This window comes from Lontra canadensis, unplaced genomic scaffold, assembly GCF_010015895.1.
Source record: "Lontra canadensis isolate GAN:19392208 unplaced genomic scaffold, GSC_riverotter_1.0 scaffold45, whole genome shotgun sequence".
Classification (NCBI taxonomy): Eukaryota; Metazoa; Chordata; class Mammalia; order Carnivora; family Mustelidae; genus Lontra; species Lontra canadensis.
The window spans coordinates 8,972,061-8,992,469 of NW_022631039.1; the positions used below are offsets into that span (position 1 = coordinate 8,972,061).

Here is a 20,409-nt window from a genome sequence, read left to right on the forward strand (position 1 = left end):
GATTGCATGGAGCACTGGGTGTGGTGCAAAAACAATGAATACTGTTACGCTGAAAAGAAATTTAAAAAAAAAGAATGATGTAGTGTCCTTCTGTGTCTCTGACTACCCTATGACCCTGCAATTTCACTATCGGGTATTTACCTGAAGATACAAAGGTAGTGAAAAGTAGGGCCATATGTACCCCAATGTTCATAGCAACAATGGCCACCACCACCAAAGTGTGGAAAGAGCCAAGATGCCCTTTAACAGATGAGTGGATAAAGAAGATGTGGTCCATATACACAATGGAATATACACCTCCATCAGAAAGGATAAATACCCAACTTTTGTATCAACATGGACAGAACTGGAGGAGATTATGCTGAGTGAAACAGGTCAAACAGAGAGAGTCAATTATCATATTGTTTCACTTACTTGTGGAGCATAAGGAATAACATGGAGAACATTAGGAGAAGGGAAAGAAAAGTGAATTGGGGAAAATCAGAGTGGGAGATGAAGCATGAGAGACTGTGGACCCTGAGAAACTAACTGAGGGTTTTGGAAGTGAGGGGAATGGGGGAATGGGTGAGCCTGGTGGTAGGTATTAAGGAGGGCATGTATTGCATGGAGCACTGGGTGTGGTGCATAAAAAATGAATCTTGGGGGGGGGAGGAGTCAAGATGGCGGAGAAGTAGCAGCTGAGACTACTTCAGGTTGCGGGAGATCAGCTAGATAGCTTATCTAAAGATTGCAAACACCTACAAATCCAACGGGAGATCGAAGAGAAGAAGAACAGCAATTCTAGAAACAGAAAATCAACCACTTGCTGAAAGGTAGGACTGGCGGAGAAGTGAATCCAAAGGGACGGGAAGATAGACCCCGGGGGGAGGGGCCGGCTCCCGGCAAGCGGCGGAGCAACGGAGCACAAAATCGAGACTTTTAAAAGTCTGTTCCGCTGAGGGACATCGCTCCAGAGGCTTAACTGGGGTGAAGCCCACGCGGGGCCAGTGTGGCCTCAGGTCCCGCAGGGTCACAAAAGGATTGGGGTGTCTGAGTGTCGCAGAGCTCGCAGGTATTAGAACAGGGAAGCCGGCTACAGAGACGGAGCCGAGGAGTGAGCTCACAGCTCGGGCTTACCTTGAACCGGTCGCAGGCTCGGTGAGCTCGGAGCGCAGCCGGAGGCCAGGCAGACGGGAGTAATTGGACGCTGTTCCCTGAGGGCGCACTGAGGAGTGGGACCCCGAGCTCTCGGCTCCTCCGAGCCGGAGACTGGGAGGCCGCCATCTTCCTTCCTGTCCTCCGGACTCTACGGAAAGCGCTCAGGGAACAAAAGCTCCCAAAAGCAAACCCGAGCGGATTACTCAGCCCGGGACCTGGTAAGGGCGGTGCGACTCCGCCTGGGGCAAAGACACTTGAAAATCACTACAACAGGCCCCTCCCCCAGAAGATCAACAAGAAACCCAGCCAGGACCAAGTTCACTTACCAGGAGTGCGGTTTCAATACCAAGGAGAGCACCGGAATTCCAGAGGAGGAGAAAGCAAAGCACGGAACTCATGGCTTTCTCCCCATGATTCTTTAGCCTTGCAGTTAATTTAATTTTTTTTTCTTTTTCAATTTTTTTCTCTTCTTCTGCTAAATTTTTTTAAACTTTTACCCTTTTCTTTTTTAACGTTTTTTAACTAGTTTATCTAATATATATATATTTTTTCCTTTTTATATTTTTTTCATTATTGGTTTTCTTTTTTTTTATTTGTTTCTTTTTTCTTTTTTCTTTTTCTTTTTTTTTTTTCTTTCTGAACCTCTTTTTATCCCCTTCCCCCCCCCCTCTCCATTTTTTGGGATCTCTTCTGATTTGGCTAAAGCATATTTTCCTGGGGTTGTTGCCACCCTTTTAGTATTTTACTTACTCCTTCATATACTCTTATCTGGACAAAATGACAAGGCGGAAAAATTCACCACAAAAAAAAGAACAAGAGGCAGTACCAAAGGCTAAGGACCTAATCAATACAGACATTGGTAATATGTCAGATTTAGAGTTCAGAATGACGATTCTCAAGGTTCTAGCTGGGCTCGAAAAAGGCATGGAAGATATTAGAGAAACCCTCTCGGGAGATATAAAAGCCCTTTCTGGAGAAATAAAAGAACTAAAATCTAATCAAGTTGAAATAAAAAAAGCTATTAATGAGGTGCAATCAAAAATGGAGGCTCTCACTGCTAGGATAAATGAGGCAGAAGAAAGAATTAGCGATATAGAAGACCAAATGACAGAGAATAAGGAAGCTGAACAAAAGAGGGACAAACAACTACTGGACCACGAGGGCAGAATTCGAGAGATAAGTGACACCATAAGACGAAACAACATTAGAATAATTGGGATTCCAGAAGAAGAAGAAAGAGAGAGGGGAGCAGAAGGTATATTGGAGAGAATTATTGGAGAGAATTTCCCCAATATGGCAAAGGGAACAAGCATCAAAATCCAGGAGGTTCAGAGAACCCCACTCAAAATCAATAAGAATAGGTCCACACCCCGTCACCTAATAGTAAAATTTACAAGTCTTAGTGACAAAGAGAAAATCCTGAAAGCAGCCCGGGAGAAGAAGTCTGTAACATACAATGGTAAAAATATTAGATTGGCAGCAGACTTATCCACAGAGACCTGGCAGGCCAGAAAGAGCTGGCATGATATATTCAGAGTACTAAACGAGAAAAACATGCAGCCAAGAATACTATATCCAGCTAGGCTATCATTGAAAATAGAAGGAGAGATTAAAAGCTTCCAGGACAAACAAAAACTGAAAGAATTTGCAAACACCAAGCCAGCTCTACAGGAAATATTGAAAGGGGTCCTCTAAGCAAAGAGAGAACCTAAAAGTAGTAGATCAGAAAGGAACAGAAACAATATACAATAGCAGTCACCTTACAGGCAATACAATGGCACTAAATTCATATCTCTCAATAGTTACCCTGAATGTTAATGGGCTAAATGCCCCAATCAAAAGACACAGGGTATCAGAATGGATAAAAAAACAAAACCCATCTATATGTTGCCTACAAGAAACTCATTTTAAACCCGAAGACACTTTCAGATTTAAAGTGAGGGGGTGGAAAAGAATTTACCATGCTAATGGACATCAGAAGAAAGCAGGAGTGGCAATCCTTATATCAGATCACTTAGATTTTAAACCAAAGACTATAATAAGAGATGAAGATGGACACTATATCATACTCAAAGGATCTGTCCAACAAGAAGATCTAACAATTGTAAATATCTATGCCCCTAACGTGGGAGCAGCCAACTATATAAACCAATTAATAACAAAATCAAAGAAACACATCAACAATAATACAATAATAGTAGGGGACTTTAACACTCCCCTCACTGAAATGGACAGATCATCCAAGCAAAAGATCAACAAGGAAATAAAGGCCTTAAATGACACACTGGACCAGATGGACATCACAGATATATTCAGAACATTGCATCCCAAAGCAACAGAATACACATTCTTCTCTAGTGCATATGGAACATTCTCCAGAATAGATCACATCCTTGGTTCTAAATCAGGTCTTAACTGTTATCAAAAAATTGGGATCATTCCCTGCATATTTTCAGACCACAATGCTCTGAAGCTAGAACTCAATCGCAAGAGGAAATTTGGAAAGAACCCAAATATATGGCGACTAAACAGCATCCTTCTAAAGAATGAATGGGTCAACCAGGAAATTAAAGAAGAATTGAAAAAATTCATGGAAACCAATGATAATGAAAATACAACAGTTCAAAATCTGTGGGACACAACAAAGGCAGTCCTGAGAGGAAAATATATAGCGGTACAAGCCTTTCTCAAGAAACAAGAAAGGTCTCAGGTACACAACCTAACCCTACACCTAAAGGAGCTGGAGAAAGAACAAGAAAGAAACCCTAAACCCAGCAGGAGAAGAGAAATCATAAAGGTCAGAGCAGAAATCAATGAAATAGAAACCAAAAAAACAATAGAACAAATCAACGAAACTAGGAGCTGGTTCTTTGAAAGAATTAATAAGATTGATAAGCCCCTGGCCAGACTTATCAAAAAGAAAAGAGAAAGGACCCAAATAAATAAAATCATGAATGAAAGAGGAGAGATCACAACTAACACCAAAGAAATACAGACAATTATAAGAACATATTATGAGCAACTCTATGCCAACAAATTTGACAATCTGGAAGAAATGGATGCATTCCTAGAGACATATAAACTACCACAACTGAACCAGGAAGAAATAGAAAGCCTGAACAGACCCATAACCAGTAAGGAGATTTAAACAGTCATCAAAAATCTCCAAACAAACAAAAGCCCAGGGCCAGACAGCTTCCCGGGGGAATTCTACCAAACATTTAAAGAAGAACTAATTCCTATTCTCCTGAGACTGTTCCAAAAGATAGAAATGGAAGGAAAACTTCCAAACTCATTTTATGAGGCCAGCCTCACCTTGATCCCCAAACCAGACAAGGATCCCATCAAAAAAGAGAACTACAGACCAATATCCTTGATGAACACAGATGCAAAAATTCTCACCAAAATACTAGCCAATAGGATTCAACAGTACATTAAAAGGATTATTCACCACGACCAAGTGGGATTTATTCCAGGGCTGCAAGGTTGGTTCAACATCCGCAAATCAATCAATGTGATACAACACATTAATAAAAGAAAAAACAGGAACCATATGATACTCTCCATAGATGCTGAAAAAGCATTTGACAAAGTACAGCATCCCTTCCTGATCAAAACTCTTCAAAGTGTAGGGATAGAGGGCACATACCTCAATATTATCAAAGCCATCTATGAAAAACCTACCACAAATATTATTCTCAATGGAGAAAAACTGAAAGCTTTTCCGCTAAGGTCAGGAACACGGCAGGGATGTCCGTTATCACCACTGCTATTCAACATAGTACTAGAAGTCCTAGCCTCAGCAATCAGACAACAAAAAGAAATTAAAGGCATCCAAATCGGCAAAGAAGAAGTCAAACTATCACTCTTCGCAGATGATATGATACTATATGTGGAAAACCCAAAAGACTCCACTCCAAAACTGCTAGACCTTGTACAGGAATTCAGTAATGTGTCAGGATATAAAATCAATGCACAGAAATCAGTCGCATTTCTCTACACCAACAATAAGACAGAAGAAAGAGAAATTAAGGAGTCCATCCCATTTACAATTGCACCCAAAACTATAAGATACCTAGGAATAAACCTAACCAAAGAGACTAAGAATCTATACACAGAAAACTATAAAATACTCATGAAAGAAATTGAGGAAGACACAAAGAAATGGAAAAATGTTCCATGCTCCTGGATTGGAAGAATAAATATTGTGAAAATGTCTATGCTACCTAAAGCAATCTACACATTTAATGCAATTCCTATCAAAGTACCATCCATTTTTTTCAAAGAAATGGAACAAATAATCCTAAAATTTATATGGAACCAGAAAAGACCGCTAATAGCCAAAGGAATATTGAAAAAGAAAGCCAGAGTTGGTGGCATCACAATTCCGGACTTCAAGCTCTATTACAAAGCTGTCATCATCAAGACAGCATGGTACTGGCACAAAAACAGACACATAGATCAATGGAACAGAATAGAGAGCCCAGAAATAGACCCTCAACTCTATGGTCAACTAATCTTCGACAAAGCAGGAAAGAATGTCCAATGGAAAAAAGACAGCCTCTTCAATAAATGGTGTTGGGAAAATTGGACAGCCACATGCAGAAAAATGAAATTGGATCATTTCCTTACACCACACACGAAAATAAACTCAAAATGGATGAAGGACCTCAATGTGAGAAAGGAATCCATCAACATCCTTGAGGAGAACACAGGCAGCAACCTCTTCGACCTCAGCCGCAGCAACATCTTCCTAGGAACATCGCCAAAGGCAAGGGAAGCAAGGGCAAAAATGAACTATTGGGATTTTATCAAGATCAAAAGCTTTTGCACAGCAAAGGAAACAGTTAACAAAACCAAAAGACAACTGACAGAATGGGAGAAGATATTTGCAAACGATATATCAGATAAAGGGCTAGTGTCCAGAATCTATAAAGAACTTAGCAAACTCAACACCCAAAGAACAAATAATCCCATCAAGAAATGGGCAGAAGACATGAACAGACATTTCTGCAAAGAAGACATCCAGATGGCCAACAGACACATGAAAAAGTGCTCCATATCACTCGGCATCAGGGAAATACAAATCAAAACCACAATGAGATACCACCTCACACCAGTCAGAATGGCTAAAATTAACAAGTCCGGAAATGACAGATGCTGGCGAGGATGCGGAGAAAGGGGAACCCTCCTACACTGTTGGTGGGAATGCAAGCTGGTGCAACCACTCTGGAAAACAGCATGGAGGTTCCTCAAAATGTTGAAAATAGAACTACCCTATGACCCAGCAATTGCACTGCTGGGTATTTACCCTAAAGATACAAACGTAGTGATCCGAAGGGGCACGTGCACCCGAATGTTTATAGCAGCAATGTCTACAATAGCCAAACTATGGAAAGAACCTAGATGTCCATCAACAGACGAATGGATAAAGAAGATGTGGTGTATATATATACAATGGAATACTATGCAGCCATCAAAAGAAATGAAATCTTGCCATTTGCGACAACATGGATGGAACTAGAGGGTATCATGCTTAGCGAAATAAGTCAATCGGAGAAAGACAACTATCATATGATCTCCCTGATATGAGGGAGAGGAGATGCAACATGGGGGGTTAATGTGGTAGGAGAAGAGTAAATGAAACAAGTTGGGATTGGGAGGGAGACAAACCATAAGTGACTCTTAATCTTACAAAACAAACTGAGGGTTGCTGGGCAGAGGGGGGTTGGGGGGGGTTATGGACATTGGGTAGGGTATGTGCTATGGTGAGTGCTGTGAAGTTTGTAAACGTGGAGATTCACAGACCTGTACCCCTGGGGGGAAAAATATATATATATATATGTTTATAAAAAATAAAATTATAAAAAAAAATGAATCTTGGAACACTGAAAAAATAAAATTAAATAAAAGAAATTCCAAACACACAAAATGCATAGGAGAGAATATTAGATGAAAATTTTAGACACACTGATCACAAATATGTAAGATGTCTGCAAATGAAAAAGTCCTGAAATGCTCAAAAGTGATGGTAGGATTATGAATGATTTCTTTGCCCTATTTTCTAAAATCTCTTTCCTAGCTCCATTTTTTGAAGATCTTATTTATTTATTTATTTATTTATTTATTTATTTATGTATGTATTTATTTGACATAGGGAGAGAGAGAGAAAGCCCACAAGCAGGGGGAGAGAGAGAGAGGGAGAGGAAGAAGCAGGCTCCCTGCAGGACCCCAAGGTCATGACCACCTTATGTATAACCAACTGATCCACTCAGATGCCCCCTTTCCTAATTACATTTTAAAGGAAATATTATCTTAAGTATTAAAGAGAGGTTCTTGGTAACATAAAAGTTAGAAAATTTTGAAACAGGAAGGCAAAGAGAATAAATACAAAGGAACATGTATAATTCATTTTAGACATATTTCATTTTCATTACTTGTATTTATTCTAATATGTGGGTCCCAAGTGTGAGTTTCTTGGGCTTCATGTAGGTGACATCCTGGAGCAACAGGGCATGCCCACTTTTGCACATCTTACACACAAAGCTGACTCTTTATATTTGATCCATCCCTATCTTGCGTGACCTCCTGGTTGTCAATATGGCACATTAATGGGAATTGGTCACCAGCACGAGGTTAACTTTAATCACATTGTCCTCCAACATTGTGTTTTCCTCTATAACTCATTTGCATTTACTAGAACAAAATGAAAAATTTTCCACAAGTCCCCTATTCTTTCTTTGACATCACAGAGGTATTTCATAGTTTTGTTATCATATCTAAAAATGTATTGTTGAACACTACACCAAAAACTAATGATGTGCTATATGTTGGCTAGTTGAACTGAATATAAATAAATAAATATGAGAATCAATGAAATAAATGCTATGCATCCCTAAAATGTATTCTAAAACTCAGAAGGTTTCAGTGGGAGTCATGTTCCTTTACTGTTGTAGCAGTGATAGAACTTATTGAGGTGTCACGTAGACAACTCTCCCATCAGCCTGATCATATTTTCCCTTGTCCCAACATATTTGTTCAAAAACACCTGGATGGGGTACCTGGGTGGCTCAGTGGGTTGAAGTCTCTGCCTTCAGCCCAGGTCATGATCTCAGGGTCCTGGGATCGAGCCCTGCATCAGGCTCTCTGCTTGGCGGGAAGCCTGCTTCCCTTCCTCTCTCTGCCTGCTTGTGATCTCTGTTTGTCAAATAAATAAATTACATCTTTAAAAAAAACACCTGGATGGACAATGGACAGTGGTTTGGGGTAACCCTTTATATTCATGATCCCGCACAACCATAACATAGCTTCCTCTATCAGTTAATTTGAGATTCTTAGGACCCACCCCATATCCTCCAGATTTGGTGTTGCTGGGGCATGGAGCCCAAGAAGCTGCATTTTTAACAAACTCTCCCAGGTGGTTCTTATCCACAGTCAAGCATGAGAACCATGTACTAAAGACAGAGCTGGGCCCCACAATGTAAGTCTGGCTCCATCCAGAGCTAACCAGCACCGAATGTAGGAAGTGATAGTGGCGCTGAACCAGTGGTGATCCAGAGATCTGGGTTCTTTCTATTCCATCATGTTGCTTTTGGGCCATGCAACTCAGAGCCCTATGGTTTCTGAGGACTTGACCAGAGAAGATAGAGAGGTACACTACTGGCTGTGAGCATCCCAGCACCACACTTGTACCTCTTCCTCTACCTCACCAAACCCCTGGCAAAACTGAGCAAGACCATCTAATAAAAGAAGCCGAGGCCATACTACAAAATCACCAAGTCCATCACCCCACCAGGAAACACTGGGGTTTAAATTTTTCCTACATCTTTTCAAGTCCATAGAATAAAGAAACATTTGTATATTGAATACTTCTATTGAAAGAAAAATCTTGGCCTGATATTTTTTTCACCATAATTAAGTGGGATTAATTCTTGGGTTGCAACTGTGGTTTAATACCCATCACCTGGTTACCTCATCCTCCCACCCCTTTCCTTCTGTAACCCTCAGTTTGTTTCGTGGAGTCCAGAGTCTCTCATGGTTTGTCTCCCTCTCTGATTTCTTCCCATTTAGTTTTCCCTCCCTTCTCCTGTGGTCCTCTGCTCTATTCCTTATGCTCCACATACAAGTGAAACCATACGAGAATTGCCTTTCTCAGAAAACAAACTCCACCCTTATAGTGAAAGTAAGAAAAGGTGAGTAGAAATGATTTTCCATTGTGTTTACCCCCACTCTTCTTTCAAAAGGACGTATTTAATCCAAAATATAAATAAAGAATACCCTCCAGGCCCAATCTGCATTTGGACCTGCGTACCTGGTAACACAGGGGGTCCCAGAAAGCAGAGGCTGAAGCTTTACTACAGTAGGCTGCATCCCAAGGGTTCTTGACTGAGACAATCCACACCATAGAGTCCTCATCATAACAAGTCTATCTACCGGAAATGTCCAGAATACTCACCCCCACATTCTTCCATACTTTCTAAAACATTGCTCATCAAAATCGCAAAAACCCTGCAAGAAGAAACAGACTGTATTACTAATCTAAATGTACAAAGCCCTACATCTAATGAAGACCAAAATGACTTAGATCACATGAAATGTGGTTTACTGTCTCTGACTGGCAGCTAGAGAGAAATTCTTATTCACAGGTGACTTACCAAAAATAAAAGAAAACAGAGGAAATACTGAAACAGAATTTCAAGTCCATCTTGAATTATGTCCAAGTATTGTAGATACTGAACAACTTACCCTATCTGTGAAGACTATATAACCTCTCTCTGTCTGATGTGTTTTTCTTATGCATGTGCTGTGTCTAAATCCCAGAACCCTCTGAATTATTACCTTCGGGGCCACATGTAAAGACTGAAGCCACCTGGGCACCTCCAGTTATATTAATTTCTTAATAATTTTGTCAAAGTATCTCTTTTCTAGTGATATTATAAGGGCAGTTCTTCCTTTGTATGAAGAACAAAACACACACACCAACAACTCATTTGAAGCTTAAAATCTGAAGTCAATACACACACACCATCTCACCTCAGTTATATTCCCTCCCGTTCAACTCACTCATAGGGTGCCTCCTCTGAAGGTTGAGAAGTAAAGCTGAGAGCTCCCCTTCAACCTCTCAAATCCCAAGAGATTTTGCCATTAGCAAAGCGAGAATTAGTGCCATGAAAATAACTGCAATTATTGGCCAGTTCTTGAAAGAATTCAAGTATGTGCAAATTCCCCAAAAGTGAATCTCAGGCTGCCCAATAAACTGAAGTTCTAGAGCTATCCTGGGAGGAAAAAGACTATCTATAGCTTGTGCTATGAACAAAAAAGTCTGACTCTAGCATACACAGCTTAATGGACAAGTAACATGGACACCTTTGCTGCTCTTCTCCTAATACCAAGTACAATTATGCCTTCCTGGGAATCTGCACCTGCCAGAAACAAAAGCCTCTTCATGAGGTTCATAAGCTAAAACATCAAGTCCTTTGCTGAATTAGCCAGAGAGCTGGGCTCCTCACTGGGGCAAACCCTGAGGCTCCTAACAACAGACAATAGAGGCCTGGGGTAGACTTGGCCATGTGCTGGGTGGGGCCTATTACATCATTTCTGGAAAGTCAGGAAACCTAAGAATTACCTCCTGAGGGGGAATATTTTTACTATGGAACTAAAGTGGGATTTGCAACCTTAAGAAGCAAAAGAGGCAGCTCAAGCAACACTCACATTTTGGTAGGCCAGAGCAGTTCCCACAAAAGGGAGAGGTTTTGGCCCAGGAATTCCCAGCTTCTTAAAAAGTCCATGTGTGGAGGTCCCATAACTATAAAGTGAAAGAGAAGGCCAGGTCACAGAGATGGTGGGTGTAATAAGTGCTGGGGCTGGCCAGTCACTGATGCAGAACTGCAATAAGCAAGGGAAGGAAATAACATGTAGGTGAGAAATAATAACAGCAATTCCAATAGCAATAATTACATTCACTCATCATCTGCTTTACCACCTCCCCTGTGAGACCCACAAAAAGTAAGGATGATTAGCTAAGTGTAGCTGAAAACATCATGGTCTCAATCCTGGAATGAAACTTGAGAATGAAATGCTTGAGAAATACTTCAGAAATACTTGAGAATACTTGGGAAACACTTGAGAACTCCTGAAAGGTTAATGCTGACTTCCTCCAGGAAATTCACTCATCCCTATTTAGTAAATGACTCTTCCATGATTGTGGAGATTCTCATTCTAGGTGGAAAGAGGAAAAATTATTTCTCTTCTCCAATGATGAGATTTTGCTTAATTGCACCTACTCAAGTAGGCTGGAGCCCACCAGCCTACTTATGAACTGAGGCTTACTGAGAGTCTACCATGAAAATGCTCATACAGTTGCTCAGAGACCTTTGTGCTTTTCCTTCCTTGTTGGCTCTGTAATGGTTGTGGATCTGAACCTTAAATCTATATTTGTAGAGAGGCCTCGAGCAACAACAGTCTTATTTTTGTACAATTAAAACTATGTTCAAGGCTCTACTGACCTTACTGAAAAGTGAGATGCTTTCAGCTCTACCCAAGTCTGTTGTCAGGCACTCTGGTTCTCTTGTAGCACAGAGAAGGGGGACTGACCTGTGTGTGCCCTAAATGATACCATATGAAAGAATCAGTAAGATACAATCCATTTCTAGGCCATTCTTCCCCTCATGGCATCTGGTCCTTCAACCTGAGATACTCACTGGCTCAGCACACTGTCAGGTATACTCATTTTTTTCAAGATGGTCACTCACAAAGAGTTTACCAACTCTGTGCATCAACTATCTCAAAAACCCATTACAGATGGTGCTTCCAATGGCAGGGCTACCTGCCATCATCTCTCATGTGTCCCACAACTGAGGATTCTAGATTCTTGCAGTCCTTCCTCTTAGGTGTTGCTGGGAGATGGCAGAGTGGCGGAAGAAGAGAGGTGGGGAAAGAGGCTGCCAGAAACCATTTTAACCATGAGCCTGCTAAGCCTACAAGGCTAACCCCATAGAGTCAAATAAGGAAAGTATGGTAGGTAGAAACGGCTCAGCAAGACCTGAGGTGTTTTCAGCTAACTGATAGGGGGCCTCCCAAAATCCAGGTACCTCCAGTTGACAGCAGAATATGTATTATGCAACATAAAATGAGTAATGGTAAAATCTTCCAGAGATTGGGATTAAGGCCTTGTCTCCTCTTCTTTGGAGGCTAGCCTTTAACACAGTACAGGTTCTGAATGTTCTGTTCAAATCCAGCAAATACTATACTTTATAGTCAAAGAAACCCACAAAGTTGCATGAAAGGACATGTGCTTTAGGGACCCAGCAGAGACACCTCAGGTCCACCTGGGTATTTGGATCCTTCCTCTACTACAGCTGGATGCATCAGTACCAATTGCAGAAGCCAGGGTGGCCTTGGTTAGTCCCACCTCCATTCCTTCTTTACCATCCCAACCACAACAAATCAGTTCCCGTTTCTGAACATTCAACATGCTACATGAACTCCCAAGTGAAGCCAAGCAAGTGAGTGAATGTGTCAGCAACACCGGACCCAAGGAAAGATCTGATCTAGTATCTAAACTCACATGGATCCATAAGAAGGCAGAGGGTGGACTGGATGAACTTTTCTGATTCTTTCCAGCTTTCCTCTTCTTGGTAGAGTCATGCTGGTGTTGGCACAAATGAAGGGGCTAAAAATAAAGCCACTCATTTTTATTGCTATTACATCGCATTCCATGCAGAGGGCACGGTCTATAGCTACTGACTTTTGGCCATACCAGTGTCTTCTAAGTCTACAGGGTTGTTTGCCTGGTGGTGACAGGATCCAGTGACAGCTCCACTGCCAGACAGACAACACACAATGTGGCTTACATGGAGGTCTTGTCTACTGGCTTCAAGCAGATGAGATGCTAATCCTGTGGTCCCGTGATGATCTTCTGTAGGACCAGGATCAAGAAGTATCCCCAGAAGTCTTCTCTGAGGGAGGAATATTCTCCCTCTTCATACCCAGTCCTATCTGGATGCTTCTCACATCAGTACTGAATCACAGTCTCACTACTCACCTGTGCTGAAAGGTTAAAATTGTTGCTGGGTACATGTATTAAAAACACATGGTAGTCCATCAGAAGATTATCCCCAGAAGCAAATAATGTCACTTAAACCCTCCTAGCTACAGAAATTGTAGTTGAGGTCTAGGGGGGCACTCCTCAGGAGATCTGGTAAGGGCAATTATGACTCCTTAAGTGTGCCTAGCATTTCTGAAGAACCCAACAGTATAGCAACTTCCCCATTATTAACTCTTAATCCTCAAAACAGATAAGAAAAAGGGGGTGGATGCTGATTAACAATCCAACTTAAAGGTTCTGGAGGCAATGAATCTGGACAGTTACTTACAGATAGAACAGAACGAGGCTGGTAGCCAGAAAAAGCCAGGTTTCCATGGAAAAGCTTGGAATCAGGTCCATGGCCACTTTTCCTCTGTGAATTCTCTGCTTCCGTTCAGCAGTGTGTGCTAGTCTTTGCCGGCCTGTGTGTGAGGAGCTTCCCTTCCCACCAGCAGTGATTCAGTGAGGTTGGAGTATATATACAGAAAAGGGGGTGGGGTTGGACTGCAGTCACTAGCACGCCCACACCCCCACACCAGCCATGAGTGTTGGCAAAGCATTGTGGACACTCCCAGATTGACCTTTGAGTTCATATTCTGTCCAAAATCAGTAAACAACTCAGTCAGTGTTATTAGTAATTTCAAAGGTTACGGAAACTCAGGTGGTCACTGTCCTTAAATCTCTAACTTGCCCTTGTCACATGGCTGCCTCTACTTTTAAATACATGAAATCATTCAAATAAGCTTGGTCTGCACGTCTTTACCCATGAAGGTTCCTCTGCCTGGAAATGCCACCATGGCCCTTAGAAGGAAATATTCATCCTTCAAAACCAGCTCTGACAGGATCCCCTGTGTTAGGGTCTTTCCTCACGTGCCTCCTTTAACACATATAACCAACCTTCTCCTCCTCTGGGAAATTTCTACAACCCCAGCCCTAGCTCTATTATTACTGTCCTCTCCACCCTCTAGCCCCATTGTTGGGCTCCACACCTATTAGCCATAGATAGAGAGCTTCTCAAAGGTGAGTCTGAGTATTTGTCAACATTATGTCCCTAGTCCCCTGCAAACCACCCTTATCAGGAAAGCCACTATATGCTCTATATGCTCAGGGGGGTATTCAGAAAGGTGGTTGGAGTTGAGCTGGTAGAGGTGAAATTGTTGGGCTTTCTGTGTGTCCTTTCTGGGTGGATTTTTGGTGACCAGGCCACATACCTGCTGGGAAAGATCTGAGAATATAGCATCTGGAAATTACACTGGATTATTATCATCACTCTGACACATGTTCTGTGTCTGCATGGCCTGAGAAACTGTGGATTATGTGGCATACCTCAGGAATCGCTAGGAAAATGGAGCCCTACAAATAGATATTAAGAAAGAAGTGACTCCAACTTGAATATCAACAATGGATAGGCATGGGAAGCAGGAAGATGGTCCTCAGATAAAGTAGGAGAGAAAGTTCTAGGAATTCTGAAATATTTCTGCCCCCTTTGGTGTCTTCACTGGGCATCATTTAATAGGGTGTTGCTATTATCCCTGTTTACAGAAGTAGAGACTGAGACTCAGTAACTGCAATGGGCTTTTCAACAGCCACTGATCACAAGAACAAATTGTAAATAAGTAAACATGAAGAGAGACTGAAAAGTCTTCTGAATTATGCAACACTGGTAATCAACATTTGCCCTTTCCTGATAAGGGTCATCAGAAAACTGAGACCCAAGACAACAAAAGCAAATTGGTTAAATTTCTGTTCCTACCTCCATGGTGACCTGAACAACAGCTTTCTTATGTGTCTTCCTGAACAACAGACCATGCCTCATCTCAGCAGGGAAGACAGACACTAGTCAAGATGACAGTAAGAGTATTGTTGAGAGGGAACTGTCTCCCTATGTTCCTGAGTACACAGAATACATGCAAACAAGGAAAGAATCAAGTCATATGATAATCTGGACAACTTAATTCTCTCACTTGAACAGAAAGCCTTTCTCATTTTACTTAGAAACCAAGCCTCTGTGGAAACTAATGGACTTTCATCTTCCTCCAAAATTCATGCTTGGCTATGATGATTTCATAACTAATCCTAATACAAGCATCTGCCTGCCTTTGTCACTTCAGGGTTTCCTCCAGCTGGTTGGAATCTATCCCAGTCATTGCTGGGGACTAAAATGCAGCCATCACTGACCAATGCAAATGGCCTTGTCTGCAAGGGGGAAATAATAGAGGTATGAGATATGCACCTCATCCTTCCCCAGAAGGGAACACTTGACATGAGGAAACTTGCATCCTCAGAGTTGCAAGGTGTGAAGGTGTGAAGGAAGACACCATGTGTCAGAAGAACACCCCACACACCCCATGGCTCTCATCTACTCTGTCCTGCACTATGCTCATCATGTACTTTCCATTCTCTGCTCTAATGCATGGGGTAGAAATATAACTTAGACTCAGACATGATTCTGGGTGAAGATAGAAGAATCTAGCAGATAGTTCTGGTACAGCCAAAGAAAAGAAACCATGTGTCCTCCTCAACAGTAAAAGATTCATCTGCTTTCTCAGTCTTCCTAGATATTGGTCAAAATTGAATCTCAGCTACCATTCAGGGAAGATGTAGGCTCAGATATCAGTATAGATGGACAGGTTGTCAGAACGTTAGTGATGCGACGAGCCCTGGCTGTCTAATAGTCCCATCCCTTTGTATTTTGAGCCCATATGGCACCTCTTCCCAGAAGCTGGGCCGGATTTCTACTGGCCAAGAAAACTGCTCATGGTAGGGGAGCCAGTGTTGTTCTGGAATGATTTGTGCATTACATTCAAATTTCACAGGTCACAATCTCAAGTGTACAAAAATGAAAGCAAGATAATGTGTCTGTTCCTAAGCTGTCAAGCTCCCCTTCTTTTCAGTAAGGCCCAACTTGATCTTGCCAATTCTGGATAACCAGGTGGTATCTAAGTGTTGGTGGCTGGGCCTTGTGGTTGGTGTGGCAGTGGTGAGGTAAGTGAGAGGTCCGTGGACATTCCTGCCATTGGAGGAGGTGGGCCCCTCTTCCACTGTCATTCAGGATTGCTTGGGTTCTATAGCCGCTGCATTCAGTCCACAGGCCAAACACTAAATATTAAAAAGTCAAAATCCTTGCCTTATGAACTTGACACTCTAAAGAGATGAGAGACACTAAACAAATAACCACACAACTATTGAGCTATAAATCAAAACCTGCTATAAAGTAATGGTATTTGGTTTATCTGTTGACTTTGCCCAGCCAGGTAATTGACCCTCACAGGCCCTTTAGAAACATTCACTGAATATGAACTCAGAAACAGTTCAACTTTTATCCATTTCAAGTTTATCTTTGTGTACAGTGTAAGAGAATGATTGAGTTTCATTCTTCTACATATAGCTGTCCAATTTTCCCAGCACCATTTATTGAAGAGACTGTCTTTTTTCCACTGTATATTTTTTCCTGCTTTGTCAAAGATTATTTGACCATAGAGTTGAGAGGCCATATCTGGGCTCTCTACTCTGTTCCATTGGTCTATGTGTCTGTTTTTGTGCCAGCACCATGCTATCTTGGGGATCACAGATTTGTAGTAAAGCTTGAAATCAGGTAACGGGATGCCCCCAGTTTTGTTTTTCTTTTTCAACATTTCCTGAGCAATTCGGGGTCTCTTCTGGTTCCATACAAATTTTTGGATTATTTGCTCCAGCTCTTTGAAAAATACTGGTGGAATTTTGATTGGAATGGTATTAAAAGTATAGATTGCTGAGGGCAGTATAGACATTTTAACAATGTTTATTCTACCGATCCAAGAGCATGGAATGGTCTTCCATCTTTTTGTGTCTTCTTCAATTTCTTTCATGAGTGTTCTGTAGTTCCTCGAGTACAGATCCTTTACCTCTTGGTTAGGTTTATTATAACCCAGGGATGAATCCCACCTGGTCATGGTAGATTATCTTTTAATGTGGTGTTGGATCCTATTTGCTAGGATCTTGTTGAGAATCTTAGCATCCATATTCATCAGTGATACTCAATGTGAGACAGGAATCCATCAGAATCCTAGAGGAGAACATAGACAGTAATCTCTTCAGTATCAGCCACAGCAACTTCTTTCAAGATATGTCTCCGAAGGCAAAGGAAACTAAAGCCAAAATAAACTTTTGGGACTTCATCAAAATCAAAAGCTTCTGCACAGCAAAGGAAACAGTCAAGAAAACAAAGAGGCAACCCACGGAATGGGAGAAGATATTTGCAAATGGCAGTACAGACAAAAGGTTGATATTCAGGATCTATAAAGAACTTTTCAAACTCAACACACACAAAACAGATAATCATGTCAAAAAATGGGCAGAAGATATGAACAGACACTTCTCCAATGAAGACATACAAATGGCTATCAGACACATGAAAAAATGTTCATCATCACTGGCCATCAGGGAGATTCAAATTAAAACCACATTGAAATATCACCTGACACCAGTTAGAATGGCCAAAATTAGCAAGACAGGAAACAACGTGTGTTGAAGAGGATGTGGAGAAAGGGGAACCCTCTTACACTGTTGGTGGGAATGCAAGTTGGTGCAGCCACTTTGGAGAACAGTGTGGAGATGACTCAAGAAATTAAAAATAGAGCTTCCCTATGACCCTGCCATTGCACTCCTGGGTATTTACCCCAAAGATACAGATGTAGTGAAAAGAAGGGCCATCTGTACCCCAATGTTTATAGCATCAATGGCCACAGTTGCCAAACTGTGGAAAGAACCAAGATGCCCTTCAACGGACGAATGGATAAGGAAGATGTGGTCCATATACACTATGGAGTATTATGCCTCCATCAGAAAGGATGAATACCCAACTTTTGTAGCAACATGGATGGGACTGGAAGAGATTATGCTGAGTGAAATAAGTCAAGCAGAGAGAGTCAATTATCATATGGTTTCACTTATTTGTGGAGCATAACAAATAGCATGGAGGACAAGGGGAGATGGAGAGGAGAAGGGAGCTGAGGGAAATTGGAAGGGGAGGTGAACCATGAGAGACTATGGACTCTGAAAAACAATCTGTGGGTTTTGAAAGGGCAGAGGGGTGGGAGGTTGGGGGAACCAGGTGGTGGGTATTAGAGAGGGCATGGATTGCATGGAGAACTGGGTGTGGTACAAAAACAATGAATACTATTATGCTTAAAATAAATTTAAAAAAATGATTTAAAAAAATTAAAAAAAAAGAATAACCCTCAAAGTTTAGATGTTAGTGATCTGGAAATCCTATAAGAAATACTCATGTTGAAAAACTGATATACCCTTTTCTTTTTTTGGTGAATGAAGTATGCTGTGAAAAAGGGGGAAAAAATAAATAAAGAGTCAGAAATTTTCAAAAGTAAAATAAAATAAAATAAAAGGTGAAAAAACAAACAAACAAACAAACAAACAATGAATACTGTTATGCTGAAAATAAATAAATAAATAAATAAATAAATAAATAAATAAATAAATAAATAAATGAAACAGTTCAACTGGTGAGTGAGAGAGGATGAGAGTTATAGAGTCACCCCACATGATGCAAAGCCATTTCTTTTAGCAGGAGGAGGAGACATGAGTTCAAATTTTAAATGAAATGTAAGTAAAAAGGTGAGAGTTCACTGGATGTGGACTATTGACCTTTTTCCTTCTTATCGATTATGTGTAAATGGCTCTTTTTATTCCACCTGAGGGTGAGGAGTCGCTGAGGACATAAATGTTTAGAAACTTCATTTTCTGGATTCTAATTGGAGCCTGCAGTGTCTGTCCCGCTGTGTAAACACAGGGCAGAGAGCAGGACACCACCACCTCACTTTTCCCCACCTCTGTAGGATCTAAAGAAACTCTAGGATGAGAACCAACTTGTCCTCCTTTCCTAGTGGGCAGAATTTTTCTCTAAACAGATCCCTAAGTGGAGGGCCTTGTGGGTCAAGAAAACGTAAACTACAAAAACATGAAACAGCAGGAGAAAGGACAACTCATTCTCTCTTTACCAACACAGTGTTTTAGAAAATACAGTCGGATTTCCAGGCAGGAATAGGACCAGAAAAGAGTGATGCATTCCACTTAAGGGCAGAATTGCCAAATTCTCAGTAATCATACAACTAACACACTTGATTTGAACATGATTTTTTTTTTCTAAGATTTTATTTATTTTTTTGACGGACAGAGTTTACAAGCAGGCAGAGAGGCAGACAGAGAGAGAATAGGAAGCAGGCTCCCCACCAAGCAGAGAGCCTGACATGGGGCTCGATCCCAGGACCCTGAGTTCAGGACATGGCCGAAGGCAGAGACTTTTAACCCACTGAGCCACCCAGGTACCCTTGAACACGATGTTTTAAAAATCAATATTAATGCAAAGAAATCAAGGAGGGAAATGATAAGATTCCATCCTTTTTGGTGGCTGAGATATATATACACATACACACAAACACACATATATATGTGTATATATATATACACACACATATATATATATATATATCACATGTTCTTTATCTGAGCTAGGATGGAACTGGAGGGTGTTATGCTAAGCAAAATAAGTCTATCACAGAAAGGGGATTATCACACAGTTTCACTCATGTGTGGAATTTAAGAAACAAAACAGAGGATCCTAGTAGAAGGGAGGGAAAAATAAAATAAGACAAAATCAGAGAGGGGGAGAAACCATAAGTGACTCTTAACCATAGGAAACCAGCTGAGGGTTGCTGGAGGAAAGCTGGGTAGGGGATGCGGTAACTGGGTGATGGGCATTAAGGAAGGCACTTGATGTAATGAGCAATGGGTGTTATATGCAACTGATGAATAACTGAACTCTTTATCTGGAACTAAAAAGAATAAATAAATCAAAATAAGTCAATCATTCCATGCTCTTGGATTGGAAGAATAAACATTGTTAAAATGTCTATACTGCCTAAAGCAATCTATACTTTTAATGCCATTCTGATCAAAATTCCATTGGTATTCTTCAAAGAGCTGGAGCAAATAATCCAAAAATTTGTATGGAACCAGAAGAGACCCCGAATTGCTAAGGAAATGTTGAAAAACAAAAATAAAACTGGGGGCATCATGTTACCTGATTTCAAGCTTTACTACAAAGCTGTGCTCACCAAGACAGCATGGTACTGGCATAAAAAGAGACACATAGACCAGTGGAACAGAGTAGAGAGCCCAGATATGGACCC

The 20,409-nt window shown here is 41.1% G+C and overlaps 1 pseudogene; it reads right to left on the reverse strand.

The window, feature by feature from the left end:
- The window catches only part of LOC116876445, a 60,130-nt pseudogene extending 46,485 nt beyond the window's left edge, over nucleotides 1–13,645 (reverse strand).
- Nucleotides 13,646–20,409: the final 6,764 nt, after the last annotated feature.